Source organism: Chironomus tepperi, unplaced genomic scaffold (assembly GCF_022539635.2).
Source record: "Chironomus tepperi strain 1889 unplaced genomic scaffold, CSIRO-AGI_Ctep_v1 contig_85, whole genome shotgun sequence".
In the NCBI taxonomy this organism is placed as follows: Eukaryota; Metazoa; Arthropoda; class Insecta; order Diptera; family Chironomidae; genus Chironomus; species Chironomus tepperi.
The window spans coordinates 5,990,185-6,017,169 of record NW_027226207.1 but is presented as its reverse complement, the minus strand read 5'-3'; the positions used below and the strand labels follow the sequence as shown (position 1 = coordinate 6,017,169).

The window sequence follows — 26,985 nt, the reverse complement described above, 5'->3', positions numbered from 1 at the left end:
AATACCTCATTGCATCGCTCGTCCATAAATCAACAGACTACTCACATAAATATCCATTTTATAGTTTTACAACCAAATATTAAACAATACACAATTCACACACAAACACCAAAATTTCCATTTTTCTTTTGCCTCTCACTCTGTTCTGTCTCGTTCCTTTCAGCTATTCTCTTTTTTTTATGGACGCAACTACGTATGAAAGAATACCGGAACCATATGCGCTACTTTTATGACCCATTGTTAATTTTATGTCATAATTGAAATGGAAGATCCAATTAAATGATTATGATTATTATATGTGGATATATGGTGACATATAGACACAAAACTACTGATATTTATCTTCCGGACAATGCAATGTAGAGTCATAAAAATGCGTGGATTTATTGAGGTTTGGTGGGATATTTTGAAAGTGCAAGTGATTAGAGGATGCTGAGTTGGCTCTGGGAGGTTTTGGGTTTTTGGGAATTGAACTTAGTTTTTTGGGGATTTTTGAAGGTTCCAATTAGGTTTCACTCCCTTTTGAGGTAGCAACAAGAAGCAGATTTGAGCCAGAATCTTGAATTAGGCATAATCAGCATATTAAGGATCCGTTAGTGCCAGATCAGGTGCTTTGCATCTGATTTGATTAGAATTGACCAGAAATTTGACTCATATAACCAAAAAATCCCTAAATTCGACCCCGATCAACTCCCAATCAATCCATACCAAACCATACATGTTGCAGTGACTACCCGCTCTATTTCTCTATTCCTAGATGTATCATATTCCAGATGAGACGCACCAAAAGGACAAATTATGTTATCATATAAATATAAAAATTACATCCATATAAAATTTTATGGCAATTCATTGCTTGTTGGTTAAGAGATTGTTTTTTGGACATGTACGGGAATAGACTCACTTCCATCCAAACTTCTTTCTCTTTCGTGTATATACGCGAATGTCTATTATCTTTAAGTTCAATGGACGACGTTGAAATTGTTTTGATATGGAAATATTTTTTATTGTCGATAATTTATTCGGAATTTGTTGTTGTTGTTGTTGGAGTGAAGCACTTTATAAGTGAGTCGATAAAGAAGGCGAAAGCTGACAAATGACTAGTGTTGATGTAGTTTTTTGGGTTCTTCTTTTGTTGCTTATTCGATGTGGAATGTTGGGATGGTTTTTGGTGAATTTCAATTGATTTTTTGGGGTTTTTAACCTGAAAGGTTCATGACTTCAAAGATTGCAGCTCTAGTGGTTCATGACGCTACATATTAGAGTAGTGTATGGCAATAAACTGTCAATTCCTGACCCTACATCCTCAATATTCAATTTTTATATCAAATTCCCACTTTACAGCCCCAAAAATTAATCAATATCCTCAATTACCCAATGATATATCCAATTATTCTGCCCTAATTGTTCATATCCCCACAATTATTCAACGTCCGTCGACAATTTCACATAATTTCTTTACTATTATTGCCTACAATCAAAATTAAAATGTAGCTTGATTTAATGACTTTTCATGAATAAATTGCGTCAACTGTTTCCATACATCCAGTTTTTTTTTCGGTGACAAATGAATTTTTTTTATGTATTTTTAACATTCATGCTTGCTCATGTACATGATGCATGAATGAATTTATGAATAGAGCAAAGTTATGAGGAAATTAGAGTTATAATTATTATTATGTAAAGTTGTGAATGTAATGGAAAGGTGTCTACTTACATTTTGGAAATGGGGAGTTCGTGATTGTTGTAATGGCCGTATAAGGGATGAATAATTATGGAAGGTAATTTAATTATTAAATGTTCGTGTCTAGAACTCTTTCAATGGATTTGGAAGTTATTTCAGGCACTTCCGGTGTTTATTCTTAAGATGTTAAGCTTAGGTTTCCATTTGATTGCTTTCTTTGAAGGGTACGGTGCACTTAAGTTCATTTACAACTCAAAGTTCACTTGATAGCTGTCCTTGCTTAAATATTGCATTCATGAGTATATAACAGTTAACTGTGACTACGCTGACTATGCAAAACACAGTTTTTGAATTCTTAGCAAAACAGCGGCTCGCTTTTGAGCTTCTGATTGACATTTTTGCCGGCTTTTAGCATTTTAAAACTGGTTTTTTGGATTTTTTAGAGCGTAGGCTAATCAGTAGCTTTTAATTCATAATTCTATCGATGATATGAATGACATCATAGACTATTGTAGATGTTCAGGCCAGAGATTGATTCTTTATTCATATTAAATGCTCAATTTTCGAGTTACTCATTGACTTTTGAAAAATATACACGAAATTGAGAAATAAAGTAACTAAAAATAGAACAGCATCGTTCAATTCACTTATTGCCAATACTTAATATCCGAAAAAGTCGAAATTTCAAATTTCTGTTGATTATCAATCCCTGGTTTGGACAGAATTAAATCCTCAAAGACACACACTCACTTCTACTAATATTCAAAATTCAAAATTAATTCTAATGCATCACTTCCAAAAAAACTCTTTGATCTTTAACATATTCTCAATAATTTTCAATTTAAAAACTTATCAAATCTCGCGTCATTTCTACTTCCGACATTTGTAATATAAATCCATGAACAGATGACCATGAATCTCTCAAAAAATTCGTTCCATTTTTAGAAGAACTAATTGTGATAATCGAAAGTTCTTAAAAGAAATTATTTCCGTATAGACTCTGTAAAGACACACGCACGATATTTAAGAGCCTTAAGAGATAACTGTTTCATATCTTCAAACATTTTTCTGCATTTCTTCCTGCATTTTTCATTATCCATAAACTATTTCAAGTGCATCCTATGCTGTTTGTTGTTTATAAATTTTTACAAGGACGTTATTATAACTTTACAAGACTTTAATGGCTTTTTTTCTTCTTCTTTTTACTTTCTTTATAAATCTCCTCGTTCTTTTCTGGTTCCTCATTGCTCATGGCTTCACAAAACCCATAAATACATTGTATACATAATTTTTTTTCCGAAAAAAATAAAATAAGAAGCATGAAAACGTGAGCATGACGTGAAATGGAAGTGTGCATAACAAGTCGAAAAAGATATAAAATAAAAAAAAAGATTTTTTTTAATAGCAGACATTCGGAATGGCTGAGGTGAAACAAGAAATACGAGATTAATGTCGACTCTGTAAAATGTTTTGTTAATCCCACTAAAAAATTATAACATATCAAAAAAACATGATAATGTTGGAGGAAGAAAGAGGAACAAGAATTTTAAACGATGTCTAACTTGTTACGCGTAAATTTGGGGGTCTGAATAGGATGGGAAGCTAGTTAAAAGTGTTGTGAGTTGATCTTGAATTTATGTTTTAGAAATTTGGATATAAAATTAAAAATTTTTGAGAATTTGATCGATTTTCACTTGGTTTATAAAGATTCATATCCAATCCGGTTCCACGCTACAATCACGAATGTAAATCTAGTTATACGTTACAATTACACAATTCGGCAACTTCATTTTTCACCCTTGATTAAAACAATTCAGTTAATCGATCAAAAATGCATCCCAAGGCCAGAGTAATTCTGACTTAGTTCCAAATTTGAATTAAATCTACGTCGACTTGCTGAATTTTGAATCGATTAATCGACTTGCGCTATTTAATACTCTATACCAAAGCTGGAAATCAAAGCACATTTAACATAGAATCAAGTCATCATGAGCAGACTCTTACGCAGACTCTTACGTTCAATATTTGACTCGATATCAAGATTTGCCCCAGCTTTTAGGTGAATTTTTAAAATATTTTCAAATTTTTAACTATACTCGCATATGAATCATGAGTGAATACGGCTCATTGCACCATTAATAGGCAAATCTTTGCTCATAGTCTTTAATCCGGAAGCAGAACATAAAGTCGATTTGAATTCAAAGACACAGAAAAAGAATTAGTCCAAAATTCGACCCTAGAACTGCCGGAATCTAGCTTCAAACCAAATTTGATTAAATCGGACCTCAAACATGACTCAAGTCGTCCTGGTGCCAGATTTTCAGTCAATTCTGCGTAAAGTGATTAACGGCAAATTAGCTTCATCTGTATTCTTTAATGAAACCAGCCTCCAGCATCATTAGAGCTACATAAACCAAAAAAATCTTCATAAACTCCAAAAATCCCTTCAAAACCCCCCAAAATTCCATCCAGCGTCCCATCCTAGTCTCAATTCCAATCCAATTCATTTTCATTATTTTCTTGTTATTTATATATTTTTCACATGAATCAACTTGACTTAGTCTAAATCTTTTTAGTCTCATGTTCTCTTCTTCCTTTCAATTTAAACAAATCTATACGCCATATATACAAATAATATTTTACTTTTTACTCAAAAATAAACCGAAACGATATTAAAATAATCTAATTTTTAATGCAAAAGCCGAAGCTTTAAAATATACAGTAAAAATTATTGGTCTTGATGACATACGAGGAATATTTACATCAAATGTACGTGCTTAAGTAAGAAAGCAGATAACCAGAAATGATTTTTTTGGGATTCCATAAATATGAGATTGAAGCCGTCAAGCACTCGAGAATGAAATCTTGAAATTCATTTTTTTTTTTATCCAATTAGAAACCTCTTAAAGTTTCCATCTTTCCATTTCTGATTTCAGACTTTTTTTTTACTTTTTTGCTTCATGAAAAAGAAAATTAAATTTTTCTCTCGATTATAATCTTACATAAGTAACGCTTTATATTTAAATCAATAAAAAATTGATTGAGTTTTTTTCTTCTCTTTTTCTCTTCTTTTTTTTTCAAGCGAAATGTATTTTCATCGATGATAATGCTGCTCTTCTTCATTCCATAAAATAATAATAATAATCATCATTTATTGTGCAATTTATTTGAAACCAGCGAGTTTGGAAATGGTTTGGTTTGGGTGACTGACTGGTTGGATGGATGATTAGATGGGATTTTCAAAATTCAACTCATTTTGCCTCAGAGCTTGAAGTCGACTCGAATTTTGAATATGATCGAGTTGACTTGAGTCAATTTTCTATACAAAATCCAAGTCAAGCTCCAATTTGTCTAATCAAACTTGAGCAAATCAGAGCTTGATTCAACATTAATTGGTGAATTTTCTCATTTGACGCATTTGAAAAAAATGAATGTTTAAAACATTTTTATTCAAATTTGAAGAATTATTAATGTGAAATTTTAAAGCAAATTTGATAATTTTGATCAGAGCTCAAATTAGTTTCGGATTTTATATTAAAATGTCAAAAATCCAGTCGAATTTGAAGTCTGATCATGATTTTAAAATTATGCTTTATTCAAAAATTTCAAAAAAGAAACGAAATCAAAAATATAATCCTAAATTTGATGCTAAAATGTGCTGATTTTTTGAAACAATATAAAAGAAATATTTTTAGTCAATTCTCTTATTGGATTCTTCTTATAAGTAATAAAACTATTAAAAAAATCTAAATTTAGGCCAATTTTAGTTTTAAATTTTTAGAAAACTCTTAGAAATTGTTTTAATTTTTGAAAATTTATTTAGCTCAATTCAAATTTCTACTTTTAAGGATCCTTAATTTTTAAAGCTATTTTCATTGAATTTTGAATAGTTTTAATCAAAATTAGAATTATTTTGATTCAATTTAAATTAAATATCAGTTGAATCTTAATTTAAATTCATTGAATTGAATTTATTGTAATTTCAAAGTTAGAAATATTTATTCTCAACCTTCATAAATTTAAAAATCTCTTTGAATTGTTTGAAATATTTTAATGAAATTGATTCAACAAAAATCTTAAATGACTTAAAAACTGCAAAAAAACAATTGAATATTTTTCAATAATTTTTAAATTTTATATTCAATATTTAATTTATATTCAATATTCAAACATCAAAAATGCACCTTATACCCTCCGCATCACCATCAAATGAATTCCCAACAGCAAATAATTTTCTGCTTTTTTTAATGCATCTCATTCGTTGTCATCACAAATTGTATATATTTTCTCCTTTCATTTCATTTCATTTCTGCTTAAAAAAATTGTAATTTAGCAAATTTCTTTCCAACATCCTCGCAACAATTTAAATTTTTATTGAAAAAAGAGATTCCTTCAAAGTATCATTTTAGAATGATTGGAAGCTGATGATAAGTTAAATGAAATTGTAGAATTAAGTTGGAAGCGAAATCATTTTTTTTGGGCGCAGTATCGAGAGAATATAATATTCATAAAATATATTTCACCGATATATATCTGTATAGTGTATAGTCATGCTGAATATATCGAGCAAGAAATTTCTTCTTCTTTTGTGTTATTTTATTTTACTTTTTTTTTTTTTTGAGAGCAGCACGAAATTTTTAATCGGTTGAGTGTGTTGGAGATGTGAAAAATTTCTTTTGCCACGCACACATTGATGACAATTGTGTGGATGTGTTGGGATGATAGAGATCATAGTTGTGATAGAAATTTACTTTTCGTGAACTATGAAGATTTAGGAATTTTTAGAGGATGGAAATTTTATTTGAAAATTTGCTGAAATTCCCAATTTATTGCTAAATTTTGGCAAATTTAAGTTAAAATTTTGATAATTCTTTCATTGTCAGCTACTATGAATAACTCCACTGGACCCAGGATTATAGAAATTTAACTCAGCACCCCACCACAAGATGGCACTTTCCAGAATATTTTGCACTCGCTTCAAAATCGTCTAATCATATATTTGAAACATTTGACACATATTTAATTACTTTTGATTAATCGATATTTTTGGAAGAAGGTTGAATATTTTTTTGGGTAGGGAACTTAATTATTTGGTATAAAATTGACGAGCTGCTTCTAAAAAAATTCATTTTTTAATTTTTTGGAGAAATAATGAAATCTTTGAGATTCTTTTGACAAAAACTCAAAACCGGCTAGAATTTTGTATGAAAAAGTCGACTCTGGTCAATTCTATTTTATATTAAATTCGAGTAGACTTCAAGCTCTGTTAATGAAATTAAAATAGGATGGAATAAGTTAGATTTAATTAAATTTATTTTTAGTCCCGAACAACACAAATGTATAACTTTTTATATTAGTATCAAATGGAAGCCTCCGTTTGACGTTCATATGGCTGCCAAAATTAGGTGGCTTCCCTTTGGCATTGATAAATGATGCTTAGTTGAGCCTTTAAAGTTCTGTAGTGGAGCCTTCTTTATTTATATCATTCGGGAATGCATTGAATTTCATATATTTTGGAAAACGAAGCAAATTCATGTGTTTTAAAATTTTGAATTTTTAAAAATTGATCAAAATTTCATTCCAAATTGCATTAAATGGTTTTGGACAGTTTAAAAGAGCGCCAAAAGCAACTCGACATGCCGTCGTTAGAGCTTCTTTACTTTTTATCGGTACCACGGCATTTTAGCACTGCCTTAAGGACTACAATGTGTTGCTCAAGTTTAGATTTCTTAATAAATTTCAAAACCTTTTTATAAATACTGTTGAGTGTTCAAATTTTTTAAATAATGTCTCATCAAACTTTTAAGATGCCCATAAATATTTTAAAAATGTCTAGAAAAATTTAGACATATTGAATTTTTAGAGTCTAGAAAATTAATTCAAATTTTAAAAAGATTTTTTTAATTAATTTAATTCTCATCATCTCAAGAACACTCAAAATCTTTAAAAACAGCCTAAAATAATTTAATTAAAATTTAAATTTCACAAAAAAATTCTAAATCATCAAAAAATATCTAAAGTAAATATTCTTAAAACCCACGGAACCAAAAAATTTCCTTCTTCTTTCATCAATTACTGAAAAATTCCCCTTATCAATTTATATACCGAGTAAATTTATTTGTTATCATCAAACAGAAACAACAAATACTTCATATATACATCTATCTTGCTCTATCCTAAGGGTGTGGTGAATTTATGTTCCTATATCACATTTTTCAGCCATGTTCGTTTCTTTTACATAGAAAATAAATTTAATGCATATGTATTAGTGAGATTTACACTGTCAAAAACCAAATATAAATGCCTTGCTCATTTATTCTACAAACTCCGCATAGCAGTTTGGGATTTTATTACAATACATATAATATTTTTATATTATGAATGTCGGTATAGATTTTTGACGCTGTAAAAGTGATTTGCTTATAAATTGATTAATTAACAATAGAAATTGAATATCAGCTACATGAGTGTGACTCTATGGGTCTACTCGTTATTTATTATTGTTTCCATCAAATTTCCATATATACGCCAAGTGTTAATAAAATGTAATGGAAATAACAGAAATGAGAAAAAAAATAACAAGTTGAATAGAAATAAACTTTAAATTAGACGAGCGACTGGAGATGAGCAACGAATTTGTCATCAACATGTATAAAAGAAGGCAGAAAATGACGATGAAATGAAGAAAGAAGAAGAAAATTTATCGATCGTTTAAAAATGTGGATATAGACGATGAACAAGAATTCTTAGTCGATGGGGAATTTTTGGAATTGACGCGAACGTATTTTTTGAGATTTAATTAGCCAATGTGCATGTTTAGAGTCTTTTTCCGAACAGTACACTGTTTATGAGGCTCGGTTACGTCACCATATTAATGGTTAGATGCAAAGCTGCCCTGCAAAGCTGTAACGGCTGATTTCGACCCATTTTTATAGCGAAAAATGCTGTTCGGTGCAATATGTCGCTCGGGTTATATTATATAAATTCACGAGCAGCACAGCACTTAGGCACTTAGGCATCATTCGTTGCCGTATTAACGACAATATATGAAACTACGAATACCGCACCATGAAGGCTGTTTCTGGCCCATTTTAACGACAAAAATTGAAATTTGCCGCATTTTCATTCAGAATTCTCAATTTTTAAAATCATGCAACCCAAATGATCACCATAATTACTCTAGCAGATGTTCATATCAAGCCACACAGTAACTTTCCTTTAGATCATCCAAAAACAATCCAATTTTATTCCCAATCTCAACCCAATCTCCAATATTCTTTCAGATTCATTCTTCTTAACCTTAAAAGATTCTTATTCATATCGGCCAATTCTCCTCACTCAACTCAGGTTATTGAACCTTTTTATTGAATTTATTCACATGTTCACTTCTAATATATTCAAGGATTAAAAAATGTTATTTCTGTCATCATTTTCGAATGGAAATTTACCATACAAACCAAATCTGCTTAGGATCTGATATTCTACTTAACATTCTACGGTCGCATGACATTTTGTAGGAAGTTATAAGTTATAACTTATGATTTCCTTCATTCTTGGAAGGACGTCATGGAATTATCATGGCGTTGTGTTTCTATATTTAAATAAATGTGTAAGAATTTTGGATTTTTTTTTTGGTAGGGGAATATGGATGGAAATGGAATGAGAAGGAGGTTTGAATGATTTTGGATTAGATTATACTGTAAGAGGCGGAAAGCATGCTCTCGAGAGCTTGGTTAACCTAAATATACTAGATGAGAATGTTCAGGAGCGTTGCTTTAAGCGTACTCTGCTCATGGGGGCACGCGCTTTGCATATTAGATATAAAAATGGCATTTTGGAATGAAGACTAGGCTTGTTGCCCATCAGAATTCATATAAGCTAGATTGGAGCTTCCTTAAGGTTTGAATTTGAAGTCAAATTGGATTTTCCATTGAAAAATTGACTCAATTCAACTTAACTTCATACTTAATTCAAGTGAACTTTTAGTGATCCATTTGGATTGATTTTTAGCACTAGGTTTTGAACTTAGTCCAATTATTAACGAGCATAATAGGACAATTTGCAATTTTGAGTCAAAAACAGTCATACTGGATTCAACCCTAATAGTACTCAACTGCTCAAAAAACCTTATTTTAATTAAAATCTTTTTACAACATTTCGCGTTATTTTAACAATTTCAAAAAAAGTAAATTAATTACACTCTGCTTTTATTTAACCATGGCAAATAAACAAGTTTAGTTCATTAACAACAAACAGAGATGAACGAAAAAACCTTGCAACATATGGGTCAAAAGATCTCTACTTCAAAAGAGATTGCTTTATTGCTGTTTATTTTAAAAACGTTCGGCTGTTCATCATTAACGAAATATGGGAGAATGAAGAAGAAGTAAACAACATGTGGAATATATTTTGAGTATATAAAGTCAATTAATTAAATTTTTTGATGTTAATGAGGATTGAGTTTGGGTGTTTATTTTTTGAAATTATTAATGAGGTGTTTGTGGCTCAAGTGGGGTTTGGATTGAGAAATGGCGATGCTTTGAATTTGTATAAGGTTGCAGAAAGTCAGTATAACCTCAAAATTGAAGGATTTAATGCAATTTAACTAAATTAAGCGCTAATGCAGAGCCTGAATGGACAATTGCTAAAAATCTACAATAATTCAAGCTTCAAATCCCAAATTCGCCATCTTACAATCCTCAATACCACCCAAAATTACAACATAAACTCAAATCCATCAAAAATCCCAATCTAGCTCACTTTATCTAGTTCCAAATGACACTTGACACTTAAAATCCCCACAATCAAAATCCAAACAAACTAATCAGCCAATTCGGCACTTTGAAATTCCATAATCAACCTTCATTATGTCCCAAAATGAACAAACAAGTCGGGTGGCAATCAGTTCCTAAAATAAAATAAATTTATTTAAATTCATACATCGGCAATTAAGCTCTATGAAGTTGTCAGACATGGAAAAATAAGAAGATGGCATTCAAAATTAGATTATTTAAGGTTTAATCAACTTATTCTTATCTCCTAGATTCTTCCTCAAAACACAAAGAACGAGAATCTCGAATAAATTAATGGAAGTGCTGTCGAGCATCAAATAGACTTCTCAGATAAGGAACTTGAAAACTACATTTTGTTCTTCTTGGAAACATTCACTCCGACAATAATTTTCATTTCCCTTATCTTAGTCCATTTATCGACTTTAATTCATCGCAATACTTAAAAAATATAAAAACATTTTTTTTCTCTCCATTCATCAACAATTCTTCGTGCATGAGTAGCATTAAAATATTAAATACAAAACTACTGTATTTATGTTAATTTCACCCCTCGACTCGACTCATTGTCGCTTTCCCTTTCGACTTTCATCAACTTGAACAAGAGAAAAAAGACTGTGTGTAATAATGGAACCCTCGAGTATTATGGATGGCATTAATATCCATATGTATGGCGAATGGGAAGAAGGAGAAATCATGATGGTGTCACTCAACATTTTTGTGAGAATTGGAATTAGGGATATTGTGATGTCGGGATATTTTGGTGTTTTTTGAGTTGTATTTGGATTTTTAGATTTGAATTTTTTGAAATTTTGTTCGAAATTACATACTTCACAAGAGAAAGTTTCCAAATTTATAGGAAAATTAATAAAATTGGTTGCAGCTATTTTGGGAAATTTGGTACGATTTTGAACATTTTGATCAATTTCACCCTCTTAATTCCATTCACATCACCGTCATTCCCGACCAAATAATCATTCGAACCCCTAAATTCCCGATAAAATCTACAAATATCCCTCACCCTTCCCAACACTTATTTATTGATGAAATTGTATCGGAACCAAATCATAGAAATATGGAAACAAAATGACTGTGTTTGTTTAGCTTTACTTTTGACGCTTCAATAATTATATAGGATTAATAATTGAATGGGCAGAGATTCATAATGCACATTGACGACAGATTGTTCAATTATTGTACTTACATTTTAGAGATTCCGCATATGTCCGCAACGATGTCGATGCACATAATTCAATATTCACGTTGAAATGGCTTTAAATGTCAATATTTATGTGTCATGCAATGTTATCGATTATGAGAAGCACAAAAAAGTTAAGAAGAAGTAACACAAAATATGCAAATCATTCCGCGAGAGTTCACAAACACAATTCTTAACACTTTAACAGAAACGCGAGTTCTTCTCTCAATCCCGGGAGGATTTTTTTTGTTGTTTTTGTTATTGTTTGTTACTCAATGTGACTACACATGTACGCGTATAATTACATTATATATGGCATATGAATAAATTACTTTCACCTCTACGAATTCACATTCTTTTTAAGTCACAGCATTTTTTATATTTTTTCTCACAGAATATTCAGCACCACAATTCACTTATCACACAGTCGAAAGACAAATGAATGAATAATAATGCACTTCAATTGAATTCACTCAGCTGTGCTTGACTTTTTGATTATTATTATATATTGTGTCACAAGTCAGACTAACGTCTCTCCATCTCACTCTATCAGCACCAAAAAAAATTTTTATCTCAACAATGCCGATCCTATCACATCATTGTGAAAGACTTCTGATAGAAAACTGTCCAAAAAAAATTATACATAATTTTTTTGTGTACCACCACTACAGACACACGCCGAGTTTTATATTATTTTTTGCTTCTCATACCCGAGTCAGCTCTCGAGCAACAACAAACCAAAAAAAAAAAAAAAGAATCTTTGCTGTAGTACTATAAATAATATGAGAATATGGAAAAGAAAGAAATGTTGTTTCGATGAGGAGCGAGAAGAAAAAAAAAGGCAAAGCCAGAAAATTGTGTACAGCATGTACATACGTATAATCTTTCTCTTCTTCTTTGTGTGTATATCTATATATATATAAACCAAAAAAATAAGCAGCAGAGAATTTTTATTTACCCCAATACCTCTCTTCTCGTCGAATTCTACAAAACTTCTCGCTCCGACTCTACACCCAGCGAGGTACCATACTAAAATAAATGTTTTTATTTTTATGAGTCTAAAAGCGTATTATATACATAAGTATAAAAAAAAATTGTGTATATATATTCTGAGCTTCGTTCCTTCAAAAAATATAAAATAAAAATAATATAAAATTGCTGCTTGGTTTCAGCTTTTGCCAACAACGCCGGGTAGGAATGAAAAAAATAATAATATGATTTTTTATGTCATTCGTCTTATGTTCTTGTTCTCTCTCTCTCTCTCTCGATTTCAATTTCAGGGGTTCTGGCTTGTGCTTGAGGTTTTTATTCCATATTTATTTTCGGAACTGGAAGTTTTATGAGTGCAATTTTGAGAAGGAACACAACTGTTGTGTAACTGAAAAGGGTATATGACTCAAAAAAGGTGTTCATTTAAACTAGTTTGTAGTCTGACATGCTGAATTGTAACATATTGACAGTTTTTTTGTTGAATTTTCAGGGGTTCTGCATGGCAGGTAATGGTAAATTAGTGATTGTTTTAAATTTATTAGCTTCCATATTGTTTAATATGGCGCCGACATTCTTAAAATTCGTGACTAGGATTCACATGATTTGGAAAAACGTGAGGTTGAAATGGAAAATTATATAAAAACAAAGCATTAAACAATTATTGGCAACTGTCAATATTGGTCTAAGTACATTAAAATTCAGAGTCAATATAGCAATGCCATATATTGTGCATGATACTCAGTGATGCAGTCATGCTCAATCTCGCACTATCTCTATGTTTCACCTTTCAAGGCATAAACTTTTGAGTATCATTGTCCTTGATCAAATGCAAATCCTACATTTTAATCAATTTTAGTCTTGTTAAATGGAATTGACAAATACCTGGAATCGAATTCTTGAGCTCTCTTTATGCCAGTGGTAACCAACCAGTAAACCACGATACATAAGAGAGAATACTCAGGTGTATCGCCAAATCCTGGCATAGCTGCCTTCAATACATATTGAATTCACTTATGCATACTCAAATGAGGTTAACTAGTGAGAATCCCTTAAATATTAAGCGAAGTAGGAACGACTTCTTAAGAATCTAAAACTTGTGAATTCCATCATCAAATTTCATATTCATTATCAAATATTCTAATTATCTATGCCAAAAATTTGATTCACAACTTCATTAAACGTAATCAACACATCCTATTTCATTCTTAGTAATTTGACATCTAACCGAAGGCCAAATTCATAATGCCTAATTTAAATAAAATCGAATCATTACTATAGTTATAAAAAAGTAATTAGCATTACCACCTATGGTTGTCATCTTATACGCATGTTGGCCATAAAAAGTAGTGTCAAGGAAATTTTGATAGTTAAAAGTGTTATGAAGAATTTTGATTGGTATATGTTATGGACTTTGGCAAAAGCAAAAATCCATCTATCTGAAAGCTGAGTTGGTACTGAAGTGTGTCAAACTCATTAAAATGATCGAAGATGACCCATACAATAAAAAAAGATGACCCATGTCATAAATTAGAATTGTTTCAGGCTCTAATTTCAAATTTAATCGATGATGTGCTGTACAAGGTTCTACTTTATTGCTTAACTGAGAGTATTCAGGTGGGGGCACTTGCCCTTAAATCTTCTCTAACCATAACTGGTACCCAGTTTGTTGAGACCCAATTATCCCTAATATATAATGAATATACTCACTTAAATGGACGTGCACATGAGTATACTCAATCAATATTCAGCATGCTCAATTTTGAGAGTATATTCATGAGCATGCTTGGAGCATGCTGCTTGTATATTGGAATATTTAACCAATTCATATCAAGCTAAGACACGTTCTTAGAATGTTAATTAAAAAGCCAGTCTACAACCCTGAACACAATAATGACTAAAGTGTGTAGCATCATATTGGACACATCATCCAATATCCATCACACAACATTTTCTACTCATGTGTATCCTAGTCTATTTTCCAAGGACACTAAAAAATCGATAATTTTACAATATAGTACTGCACACTACATACTTCCATCACTGACACAAAACCCTGAATCACGAATGAAATCCAAAAGAGAGAAAAAATAAAGGAACGGAAAAAGAAGTGCAAAGCCAAAAAAAAAGAAACTGAATTTACAGGCATGAAAACCGCACAGTAAGCCTTTCACACAGCGAGTAAAATTCCATTCCTATTGTGCATTAAGTACAAATTTAAAGACAAGTAGCAAAACAAGTAAAAAATAAATAAAAAAAAAGTGGAAATGAGAACACTTCGAGGTTTCCGATTATTCACTTCAACTTGATTCACGACACAATTCTTTTTTCTATTTCTCTTTTGTTGTTGTTGTTGTCCGAGATGCAACTGACACTGCTGACAAACTTGTTTCGTTTGATAAAGTCTGTGACTGCTACAGTAATTCAATAATTCGTTATTAAGCATCAATCGACGTTGGGACTATCACAGAACATCCTATGTGTGTGTATGTAATGTAATAACTTTTTTGAGGCCTTTTTAGCACATTTTTTTTTCTCCGTTCCTGACTTACTCAACCCTCAATCTATACACAACACTGCTACAAATACGATCAAGAAGGATATTTTTTTTTTGTTCAGAGTTGCTCGTATTCTGTATCGTAATAAAAACAAGAGACTGTGCAATGTGATTGGAAGTACTGACATAAAATGTTTTATGTTCTTATAAAGATGTTTTTTTTTTACAGTGTAGGGAAAATAGTCGAGAATATTTTGGTGTATAATTATTGAAATATCCCTCACAGCTGTGGAAATATTTTATTTTATCCAGGAAGTAGCGTGTCAATGTGAAATGATTCTTGAATTTCTGCCAATCTATAAATTTTCCGGGGATTATTATTTCTTCGCACTGCTTTCTTGCTTTTGTCATCGAAAAATTTCATTTTCATTTCATTTTCTTGTCTTACTTGATACTTCTTTGATGCAATATTTTTGAAGATGACAAGTCACTAATGGACATTTTTTTGTCGGTCTGTGTGTTTATCTTTATTTTGTCTGGCTGTCTGTGTGAATTGAAGTGGCTTGTTGGAGTAGACACTTCATACTTGGTAAATCAGTTACTTTTTATCGACATAGCGGTCATAGGTTCGAGACTTAGATTTAGGAAACTTCTTTATGTGTCACTTAATCGATTTATATTCACTGAAAATTGAAAATTGAAAATTTTGGAACTTTTAATGTAGACATCAAGTATGCCACCATTTGTTAAATTATCATTAGCTACGAACTGTTCTTGTACCTTCTTGTATTCAAATATGGGACCATTTAGCTGAAAAAACTAAAAATCATACAGATTTCAGTCATTTTTGATGGGTGACTAATTCAAAATTCTGAATTCATAAAATCAAAGAATCAATTGTCCTGAACGGTATCCAAGTAATTTGGAGCCTAGAAGACTATCGCACTAATAATTGCGTCGAATATTTTAGAACAATCGTCAGCTCTGCAGTATTGCAATTAGATTTAGTAATTTGCCGGACGGATACCAGCGATTAAGGAGTCATCTGAAGAAGACCATGAACCACAATTGATATGTACGGCCAGAAAAATAAATAAGTAAATATCAGCTCAAAAGACTGGACAAAAATATGTAAAAACTAGATTCTAGTTCTTGATTCAATCCACTTGAGCTTTCCGAGATCACTAATATAAATCGTTGCATTCATTCATTATTAATGAAGCAAATTACCCGTATATAGACAGAGAAATTGCCGGAAATACAGCACCAAATCGCATGAACTCTGGCTTGAGATCGGATTTCATTGAATCTGGCAGAATCACGTTTGCATGGAGCAGGATTTTTGTCATATTTACTTCGAGTGCCTTGTTGAATAAATTTTTGATTAGATCTCAAACCCCAAAATCCCTCCAAAAACCTCTCAAAAATGCGCTTTCAAGATCTTAACCCAATCATTTCCAATTCTAATTTCATTCAGCACCCGAAAAAAAGATCATAAAAATGTTGTCAGTGGGGAGAACATTTCCTCCCTCTTTTTTTTTCCTCTCGACTGCTCTCTGTGTTATATGGTACATGATGATAAAAATTTCTTTTTTTTTTCTACCCCTCTTTACATACATACATAAAGAATGGAAAAAGAAATGAGAGAAATTTTATTCTTCTTTTTTTTGTTACTCGAGATGGGTTTTCTTGAAATAACATTGGAAAATATGTCATAAAAATGTTACATATTTATTTCTGATGCTTTTTGCTGATGATGAGAATGTCAGTGTGAGAATGAGATGTGTATGAAATATGTAGTGCGCATATAGACCTATATTCTTGCTCTTTTGTGTGTACGAAGCTTACTTTTTTTGAATTCTCCTTGTCAGAAATGGATGGATGTGATGGATGGATTGTTATGTACATTTCTCCCTTATTACATTTCATCGTCGGTCTTTTTCTTTTTCTTTTTTTTTTCATTTTGTGTTGTTTGGCGTCACCCTCATTTTTATACAAGATTGTATGTATGACTGATAATACTGACTATGTATTAAAGATGAATGAACTACGGAACTTAAATGTGAATGAAAATTGAAGAATTTATTTAAAAAAGAATTTGTAATGATAAGACGAGGAAAATGAAAGCTACTTATAGGGATGGTATCTATGTAAGTAGATAATTAGAAAAATCGTATAATGGAGACGATGATGAATGATTCAAGAGATGATAAGGAATTTCTTTTTATTGCATTTTCAGTTGTGTTGATGAGTTAAGTGATTTTTTTTTGTGCTATTTTAAAGGGGAGTAGCTGTATGTTGGAGTAGGGTACATAAATTTTGTGAATCTCTTGTTAATAATGAGATACTTATGATTCACGGAAAGCAGCTAAATTCGAAAATTAGGCCCAAATAGCACAAATTGCCTAATTTATTCTAACAGGCAAAGAGTATGGATTCATGGTACATAAAATATCACTTAAGTACCTAAAAGTGGTCTCTTTGCTTGTTAAGGTGATCAAAAATCAACTGATAGGTTTTTCAAGACTCTAATTTAGCGTCGGATCCGTTATTATTCCGGTAACATGATATAGCCACGCTGGATTAACGCTGGATTATTGATCAATTAATCGAATTTGTGGTATTCGAGATGCCAATTAATTGGCAAAACATTAAAAAGAAAAAAAAACATTAAAAAGAATGTAATGTAACTTGTACAGGACACTAGAGTTCCCAATATCCAAAATTAACAGAAGTTATCAAAGGATAGAGCTGTCTACAGACGTTCTTTAAACGCGTCAATGGGCCCCGTGTGCTCCAGCCAAGGAAGTGGGTAAGTAAGTAAGTAACTTGTAAAAGGGAAATCCGATGGCGTGAAAAGAGTCAGTAATCTGGATTCTGGTCAACATGAGTCTAATTTGAAGATTCATTTCAATCATATATGGATCCGAATTGATCTTAACTGAAGCAAGCTGTGATTAAATGATCCTATGTTTAGTAATGAACTTAGCGAATCATGGAATGTTCCTTAATTGTCAATTTTTACCTAGACATAAGATTGACTCTGAACTAGAAAACTGCTGATTCGTCACATTGACAGCAAAACGTCAATAGCTCGTGAAAATGTCCTGATGTCTATACTCTGATCGTCTTAACTCAAAATAATAATTCTAAGTAGCGTCCCACTCTAATTTAAGCCTCTTATCTCCTCAAACTTCAAAACTTCCTTCCCATTCAAAAAAAATTTCCAGCTCAAATTCCTCATTTACATATTTTTCATATTCATTCACTCAATTCCATTCCAAAGACAATCTAAGTCTCCCATAAAATACAAAATGCTCTCTATTTCCAAATCACACTATTCAATGCCTATTTCCTAAATAAGATCTATTTCAATCTCCCTTTTAAAGAATATTTTACGCTATAAAATAAAAAAAAATATTTCCTTTCATTTTTTGCGGCAAACAATCGGATTATGTGGCGCGTGGTGAACCCACATAAACATGTTAATTTTGTTACTGCGCCATATAATATAATTTGATATTTTTTTAGGAGTAGATTGCAAAAAAAATTCTAATTAGAGTAATGTATCTATTGTATCTAACAGAGAAGTAAGTCTCATATGGATTTTAAAATTCATATGGATATCTCACGTAGCTTAACCTACTGAATATTTAATTTTTTATTTTTTTAACAGAGGAACAATATGGATTATTAGTTGCTATGGTGCATGGATTAAGTGACTTGAAAAATGGTGGCTATTGTTATATTTTGTGGATGGGGAATTAAGCTTGTTTGATAAATTTACCAGAAAATTGCGACTTTTAATCAGATTATGCATCTAAAAACTTGTGATTAAGCCATTTTGTATGCGTACCGTTGGAACTATTGAAGTTTCTATAGTTTCTCTTATCAAATATTTCAATCATGCGTTATCAAGCCAAGACGTGTCGCTCATTTAATATTTGATCATTAAAAGTTATTAATAAAGATGTAATCGAATCTACGCATGATTATGAATTCAAAATTAGAGTCATAAAATTAGAAATTTCTAAATTTTCTATGGGGATTAGTTTTGGAGTTATGTCAAATCATAAAGATATTGGAACTTTATACATTATTTTCGGGGCTTGATCTGGAATAGTGGGAACATCTCTAAGAGCTATGAGTAAATTTGAGGTTTTTATAGTTCTTCGTTTCAACTGTTAAAAGCTCTAGGCAAAGAGACTGCTTTTGGGTACCTTAGTGGTCTTTTTGAACCAAGAAAACACGTTCTTTACCTGTTAGTGACTGTCATCAGTCAACGGTTATTAACAGTTATTAACTAGTCATTAAGGAATGTTTCCCTACGCCCTACGATTCACAGTGGATCAATATTAACTAATCTTCATCACTTCAAGTCATGTGGTCCACTCTGGTTCAATAATATTGACAGTAACAACCATAGTAAGTGTAAAATTTGGCCAATCTAATAAGAGTGGCTGTAATGAAGCGTAACTTAGTATTGAACTTAGAATTTTTGGCTTATTTTCTAACTTCGCTGGTCGTACAGATCATTTGTGACCCTTTACCTCGCTCAGGCATTGCAGAAAACTATCCCTGACTGGCTTCCGCTTGCCAATTGAATTATTAATGGTTTACAAGGCCAAAACGCATGAGACTGCCCATCAGATATGTCTATATTGCCAGAAATTAGGTCAATTTAGCGTAAGGCTACCATTTCCTTAAGCAATCCACCTGCTAAGAGTCACAAACCTCCCGAACCAGCCATTAACACAATTTTACTAATTTACTCACCTTATTTGCTGACTATCCAGTTTTGACAATCTCCCAAAAACTCCTTCAATCCAATAACTTTTGTTTTGTCATTAAAAAATATTTTTTATCACTTTTTGTTGTAATTATTAATTTAGTTTTCACATTTGATAGATAAGCAGCACATCGTCAAACATTTTAACTACTGAAATTATAAATAGAAATTCAAAATGTGTATAAGGAAGTTCCACCAAATACCATGGAAATATCAAATCAAACAAAAATTAATATTCCAATACAATTACGGCATATCCACATCTACATTTCATACCCATTCAATCAAAATTACTCCTGCTAAATGAAGAGAAAAAATAGCTAAGTCTACTGAAGCCCCACTATGAGCAATAGCTGCGGAAAGAGGGGGATAAACTGTTCATCCAGTTCCTGCTCCATTTTCTACGAAGGAGTATGGCTTCTCTTCTTTGATAGCCGTACGGATCAATTGTGTTATATGGTCTCCTTCAGATGACGCTGGCTCAATCACTGGCTTCCGTCTGCAAGGCGTGGGTTCAAATCCCACTCAAAATTCTCTATTCAGAATCAAACGTATTCTATTAGATCCACAGCTTTGAATACATAAAACTTAGTCAAATCCTCAAGATTCTTATCAATTATCCCAAGAAAAACAAGTCACAAGCTTGTGTCACCTCAAAATGATCTCCCAGGTCACCATATCAATTTTCAGAACCAGTCTCTCTTCATTTCAACTGACAATCGTCACTAAAACACAAATTATATACTTTTTTTCTATATTCATCAAAATCAATAACATTATCATATTAATGACAATCAACCAAACCTAACTGGTGAAAACGCTAAGACAAAAAGCGATAAATTTCAAACAAAAAAATCCACACACTTAAACTAAATTGTCATAGAACATCGTCTTACCTCTCCATTTCGTTATTCCTCTATCCATTCATCTAGTCGCAAAATTGCAAAATTATACAAGATTATTTTTTTGTGTTGTTTTTTCATGTGACAACTTGACGAAATAGTTAGACACAGATGTCGTGGGGATATGAAAACTTTTCTTGCTAGAGCCAATCAAGTTAAGGCAATTATAATCACGGAGCGATTTTATGCATCTAATTTGAATACACACAAGACAATTTAACAAAAAGTTTGTTTTGAGGAATTAAAAAAGACATAAAGCTGTCGAGCTTGGGTAAACTATTAGAAAATGCTGTAAAAATGTCAAATTATTGGAAGTTTGGCACGATTTTTAGTTGGATATTGAGGATTGTCAGTTTAGTGATGGGTTTGTTGATGAGATGGAGGATGAGTAGGTTGGATTGAGTGAGCTAATTAGCTGGCGTGACTCTGGCTTGGTGTCGGGTTTGATTTAAATTAGAGCATCCTCTGTAGTATTGGATTGAACCCAGCATCATGTCAGAATCATAGTGGCCTGCTGTCAGATTTGGAATCGATATTCCGACATGTGCATAAGAAAAATTGATCTGGTGCTGCAAGGTGGCCGAACAATCAAGGCTTAATCCAAATTCGAATATAAATATGTCAGAACATTGCTACTCTAAATGTTTGGACTCAAAATGTTGCGCACGTATCCAAAAACTCAACCTAAAAAATCAAAATTTTCATTCAAAAATTCAAAAAACAATTTTTTAAGTTTCAAAATTGATGATTTTTATTTTATTTATATTTTTTTCACTTTTTTTATCATCTTAAACTACGATTACTTTTTTTTCTCTTTTTTTTCTTATGTCTGTCATGAAATTGTTCATCTTTCAACATTATTTTTATGAAAGTGAATTGAAATAATTAACTAATTTTTTTCTTTCTTTTATATTCATTTCAGGATCAATATCAATTTTCACTTTTTATTATTCTCTAGAAATACAATTTAGTACGAATAATTCTTAGCATATATTTTTTTGTTTGTCAAATATATAATAGTAATCATGATTATTTGTTGGGATTATTGGTAGGGTGGAAATTAGTTGGAAGAATTTTGAAGAAATTTTTGAAGGAATTATAAAGTTTTTTAGATTTTTTAAATTTGAAGGAATTTGAGATTTTGAAATTTTGAAATTTCTATGATTTTTAACAGTTTTTTAAATCAATTTACTATTGAAAAAATCTCAAAATTTGAAATTTTTCAATTTTTTTCAAATTTTTAAATACATTTGAATTTTTTGCAATTTTTTAAAATATTTTGTTAAATTTTTTGAATAAATGTCAAAATTTCAATTTTTAAGATCTTTGAATCTTTTAAATCTTTTTAAATTTCTTGTTTAATTTTGTTAAATTTCAAATTAGAATTAAATCAATTTTGAATAATTTTATTAAATTTTCAGTTTGAATTTTGAGACTTAATTTCAAATTTGCTTCAAAATTTAAATTTTAAATTCATTCAATTATTTTACAATTCAATTAATTTCAACCGTACCAAAAACCCCAACACAATATTTTCTTTTTTCCATTTCTCATTTCTTCAAGAACATCCACCAAATTGTTCTATTTTTTTAATTTTTAAGTTTTTTTTATCATATTTTCATCTCTTTTTTTAATATTTATATTTCAATTAACATCAAGCATTTTTATATTTTTTTACTTTTTTCATATTTTTTTCATCAATGACAAACATTGCAAACATCGAAAAGTGTAAGCAATTTAAATCTTATTCTTTCTCCGATAGAAAACCGGGAGCGGATATAGAAGTTAAGAAAGAAACTAAAATGAAGAAGAAGAAACGGAACTGATGAAACTAAAAGTTGAATATTTTGATGAGATTTACAAAGTTTTTGATAAGAAGCTAAAAAAGGAGGAATTAATGTTGAATTAGGAATAATGTACATGTGAGGAGAAGATAGAAGAGTTTTTTGGGAGATTATTGAGGATGATTGAGTTGTTTGGTGCTTGATTCTGGAATTTTTGATTTTGGAAATTTGAAGAATTTCGAAGTTTCGAAGATTTTGTATATTTTTGTTTAAAAAAATCTTTCAATTGCAAAGATCAATTTCAATCTAGTGTAAAATCAATGCAATTTAATGTAAAATTTGTGTTTTTTTATAATTCTAATTTAAATTAGAAACTTAGAATTTGTTTCAAATTAAGAACTAGAAACCGATTCAAATTTTGTATGGAAAAGATTTAGAAAATTCAATTTAACGTCGCAAAAATGCCCAAAAATCAGGCCACGGGCTAGCTTGACTCTGACTCAAAACCAAATTCAACGAAATCTGACTTCAACGCGGAGTCAAGTCGACTTGTAGCCATATTTTTGGACATTTTACAGCCATGTGTTTTCTGGGCTAGACTAATTGATCCAAAGATTATCACAAACTTGATTTAAAGAATGAGTTGTAACTGAGACATTTAGAACTCTAAACTGAGAGTCTTTAATTCAAATTAGTTCAGTTTAAATAGAATTTTTGAAGAAAAACTGATTTTTAGATCCAAAAATCCTTATTTAGTTCCAAAATTTGAATCAAACTCTCAATTAATAAACTTGAAATTTGAATAATTATCAATCTCAAATCTAAACCATTGTAAATTATGAAAATTTCCATAAAATATATCACCAAACACTACCAAATCATCTCCAACATCCCCAAATTTGTACTATACACATAGAAGATTTTTTCTAAGAATCATCATAAAGAAGTCATTCTTAATATTCAAATAAAAGAAAAACTAAACAACACAAAACAGTAATTTTTTGACTATTATTTTGTCCAACAATTGTGTGTAAACTTCTTTCAATTTTCATCATCAAATTTATATAAATTCGTACTGAGAGAGGTTTCATCTGGGGCTGGGAAAACTTATTTTTCATTCATTTTTCAATTTTTTCAAATCTGTTCTGAGTTGACGGGCATGCATGCATGTGTGTCTCTGTGGGTTGAATTTTGTTACTATTTTGTCTCATGAAATTTTGAAAAAATAAATAAATCTGCTTAAATAAAGTCCAAAAATAGAGAGAAAGGAAATAACGAACGGAAGTAATGAATTTCGACAGCATACAGAAAATATAAATATTTTTTAAAAATTTTCACAAATTCTTTTTTTTTGCTTTAAACTGAATAAATTTATTTCAATTCAATTGACAATTTAGAGAGAAAGAAATGAAAAAATTTTAAATTTTTTTGTCCTTAATTTCTAGTTTTTAAAATGCATCTAAGACTTTATCTTCTTGTGCTTGACGCTTATTTTTCATTTCTTTTTTTTTGAGGCTTATATTCTAAGGTTCTTTTTTTTCATTTCAATACAAATTATGATTCCTTTTTATTATAATTCCAGTTTTTTTAAGAGATTGAAAGATTTTTATTTTTAAGTTTTTTTGGAGGAAATTTTTGTTAAAAATGAATTTGAAAGTTTTTTGAATTTTTGAAACTTTTTTGCAGATTTTGAAGTTGATTTCAATTTTGAACAGAGTTGAGTCAACTCAAATTGACTCGAGTGAACTCAAAACTACTATTTTGCAGAATTTGAAGTCGAATCGAATTTTATAAAAAGTCGTTCAACTCAAGTTGTTGGATTTTGTATGGAAATGTCGTCTAGTCAACTAGAATCGACTTTTTCATTCAAAATTCAACAACTCAAGTCAACTCGATTCTATCTAAAATTCAAATTGACTCAACTCTACTCAAAATTCAACTCAACTCAACTCCATCCAAAATCCAAATCAACTTCAACTTCTGCTTCTTTTGAATTATTTTTTTGACTTTAGATTTGAGCTGATTTAGGGTACATCCTAGCCAGATTAATACTTTTACTTGCTAGAATTTAAGTTAAGATTTTCATAATTTTTATAAGGGTATATCGCTTTTGCTGGCAACCTAGTCTGTTGAAAATTTCTAATTCAAAAAGGATTTCAAACTCATTTTTAACTGGTTTTTGGGTTTGTTTTCTGGTGGGTTTGTCAATTTATTAGGTATTTTAGGGGCTGTTGTTGTGTGTTAAGACTCAAATGTCTTTGAATTCTTAAAAAATTTGATTAAATTGTCATTAAAGATATTTACAAATCAAAATCTTAATTTTAAAACTCTGAAATTAATTTCTAGTCTTAGATTTTTATATCCGAAATCTCAGGCAATTGTTAAGTCAACCTGGGACCAAATTTTCGACCATTTATAAGCCGTATGCTTTAAAAATTTAAAGCTTGAAATTCTTCTGAGAGTTTTAAATGAAAATTTTGATTTTTCGAATGTTTAAAGACAATTTGAACAAATTTTTAAGATTTTGAAACATCTTGAGTTCTAAAACTCATAAAAAGAGCCTAAAATTCCCAAAAATTGACAAACCCACCAGAAATCCACTCCAAAAACATTTAAATTTCCATCAAAAAATAAAAATTATTGATTTGCATTTTTCCCGATACTTTTTTTTTAATATTTTTTGTCTACATCTATAAATCATGTTCACTGGTAAATGTCATGAAGAAACAAAAAAAAAGTTTTTCTTCATCAAAATTAATTTAAAATATTAGAAAAAAAATACATAATCATCACAATTATACTAAACAAAAAAAGAGAGATGTGTTTGTGTGTGTGTGTGTGTAAAAAATAAATGAACAAATAAATCTTAATTAAATTCACATAGAAACAAATTTGAGAAACAAACAAAAATTAATAAAAAAAAAATTGAGATTTTAATAATAATAAAAATTTACATAATGATCTTGTAATTCACCTCAAAACTATCAAATTTTCTATTTGTAACATTTAATCTACAAACTTACTTCTTCTTTTTTTTAAATTGTAGATTAGCATAAATTGTAAAAAAAAATCTCAATAAGACTTCATTTATATATTATATATTTATAGTACTATTTAAATATTCACTGTGTCCTGGTACGTAACAAAGAGAACTTTTTTTTACTTCTGACAAACTCAAAAGCCTTAAAAAATTATTCATTCAGTCATTTTCAAAGAAATAAAAATTATTTTTAATTTCAGGCATTTGAGAAAACAGAAAGTGCGTGACGATTTCAATTATATTTTAAAATCATACATAATTTATTTAAAACTTTGTGAACAAAATTGAGCTTGTCGTACCCCTTTTTTTCATGTACTCATTTCATGCAATAATATTGTTTGAGATTGTGGAGTTAAATAAGGAATTTGAAATGAGATTTTAAAGTACGATTGCGACTCTTTTAGTCAGGTAATGAATCATGAGAGGGTTGAGAACTCTATTCGGTCGATGCACATTGAAATGTTGGGACTATTCTGAACGACTCAAATGAAGAAGGCTTCGTTAGGGAGCTTGTAGGGTTCCGCTAATCTTCAGTCTAGCTAAACCTTCGTTTGGCATCCAAATGGCTACCAAATCTAGGCGGCTTTCATTTGGTGTTAAAAAAAAATTTGGCGGAGTTTAAAAGCTATGCAACGAAGTCTTCCTCATTTGTGTCGCTCAGACAAGTCAATGAAATGGCAGTTTAGTTAAGGTTAAGTAGCTAACGATCGGCAAATACGGCCTTATTCAACAATTATGTTGTTAAATTTGACAAAAACGACCAAAATCACCAACTGGCCGTTAACTGACTTTGTCGGTAAGTTAATTGCCGTTTTAGTGCCGTTGTGGATAGATTTAAATTAGCACCGATCGGTACAGTTGATTCAAATTTCTCATTAAATCTATCCAATTTGAATCAGAGCTCGGAGTCGTACTCGAATATTGTATGAAAAAGTTGACTCTTGTCAACTCGACTCCATATGAACTTCGAATAGACTTCGCACTCTGGTTTGAATCAAGTTATATGAAATCAATCGACATTTCAATGCCAAAAAGGAATTTACTTTTTAGATTCAACTATGTAAATTCTAAATTTCTCAAAAATATCCTCAAATCTCGAATTAGACTCGAATTTAATGTAGAAAAATCGACTGAATCCAACATGTCAATTTGACTCTATAAAACTCGAGTCAACTTCAAGCTCTGATGAATTTTTAAGAAATTGAACTCTGAATTTACTCATTTTTTTTTTTAAATTCACAAAATCTTAAACAATTATTATAAAATTGCAATTTAAATAAACCCCATTTTTAAAATGTTTCTTCTTCATTTTAAT

At 30.6% G+C, this 26,985-nt stretch overlaps 1 long non-coding RNA gene across 1 annotated transcript in view; it reads right to left on the bottom strand.

Moving 5' to 3' along the window:
* The window catches only part of LOC139086634 (uncharacterized), a 207,015-nt gene extending 194,098 nt beyond the window's left edge, over window positions 1-12,917 (bottom strand). Inside the window, exon 1 of the long non-coding RNA XR_011544048.1 lies at window positions 11,678-12,917. This is a non-coding gene — a long non-coding RNA (uncharacterized lncRNA). The remainder of the gene's footprint in view (window positions 1-11,677) is intronic.
* Between the last annotated feature and the right edge of the window lie 14,068 nt (window positions 12,918-26,985).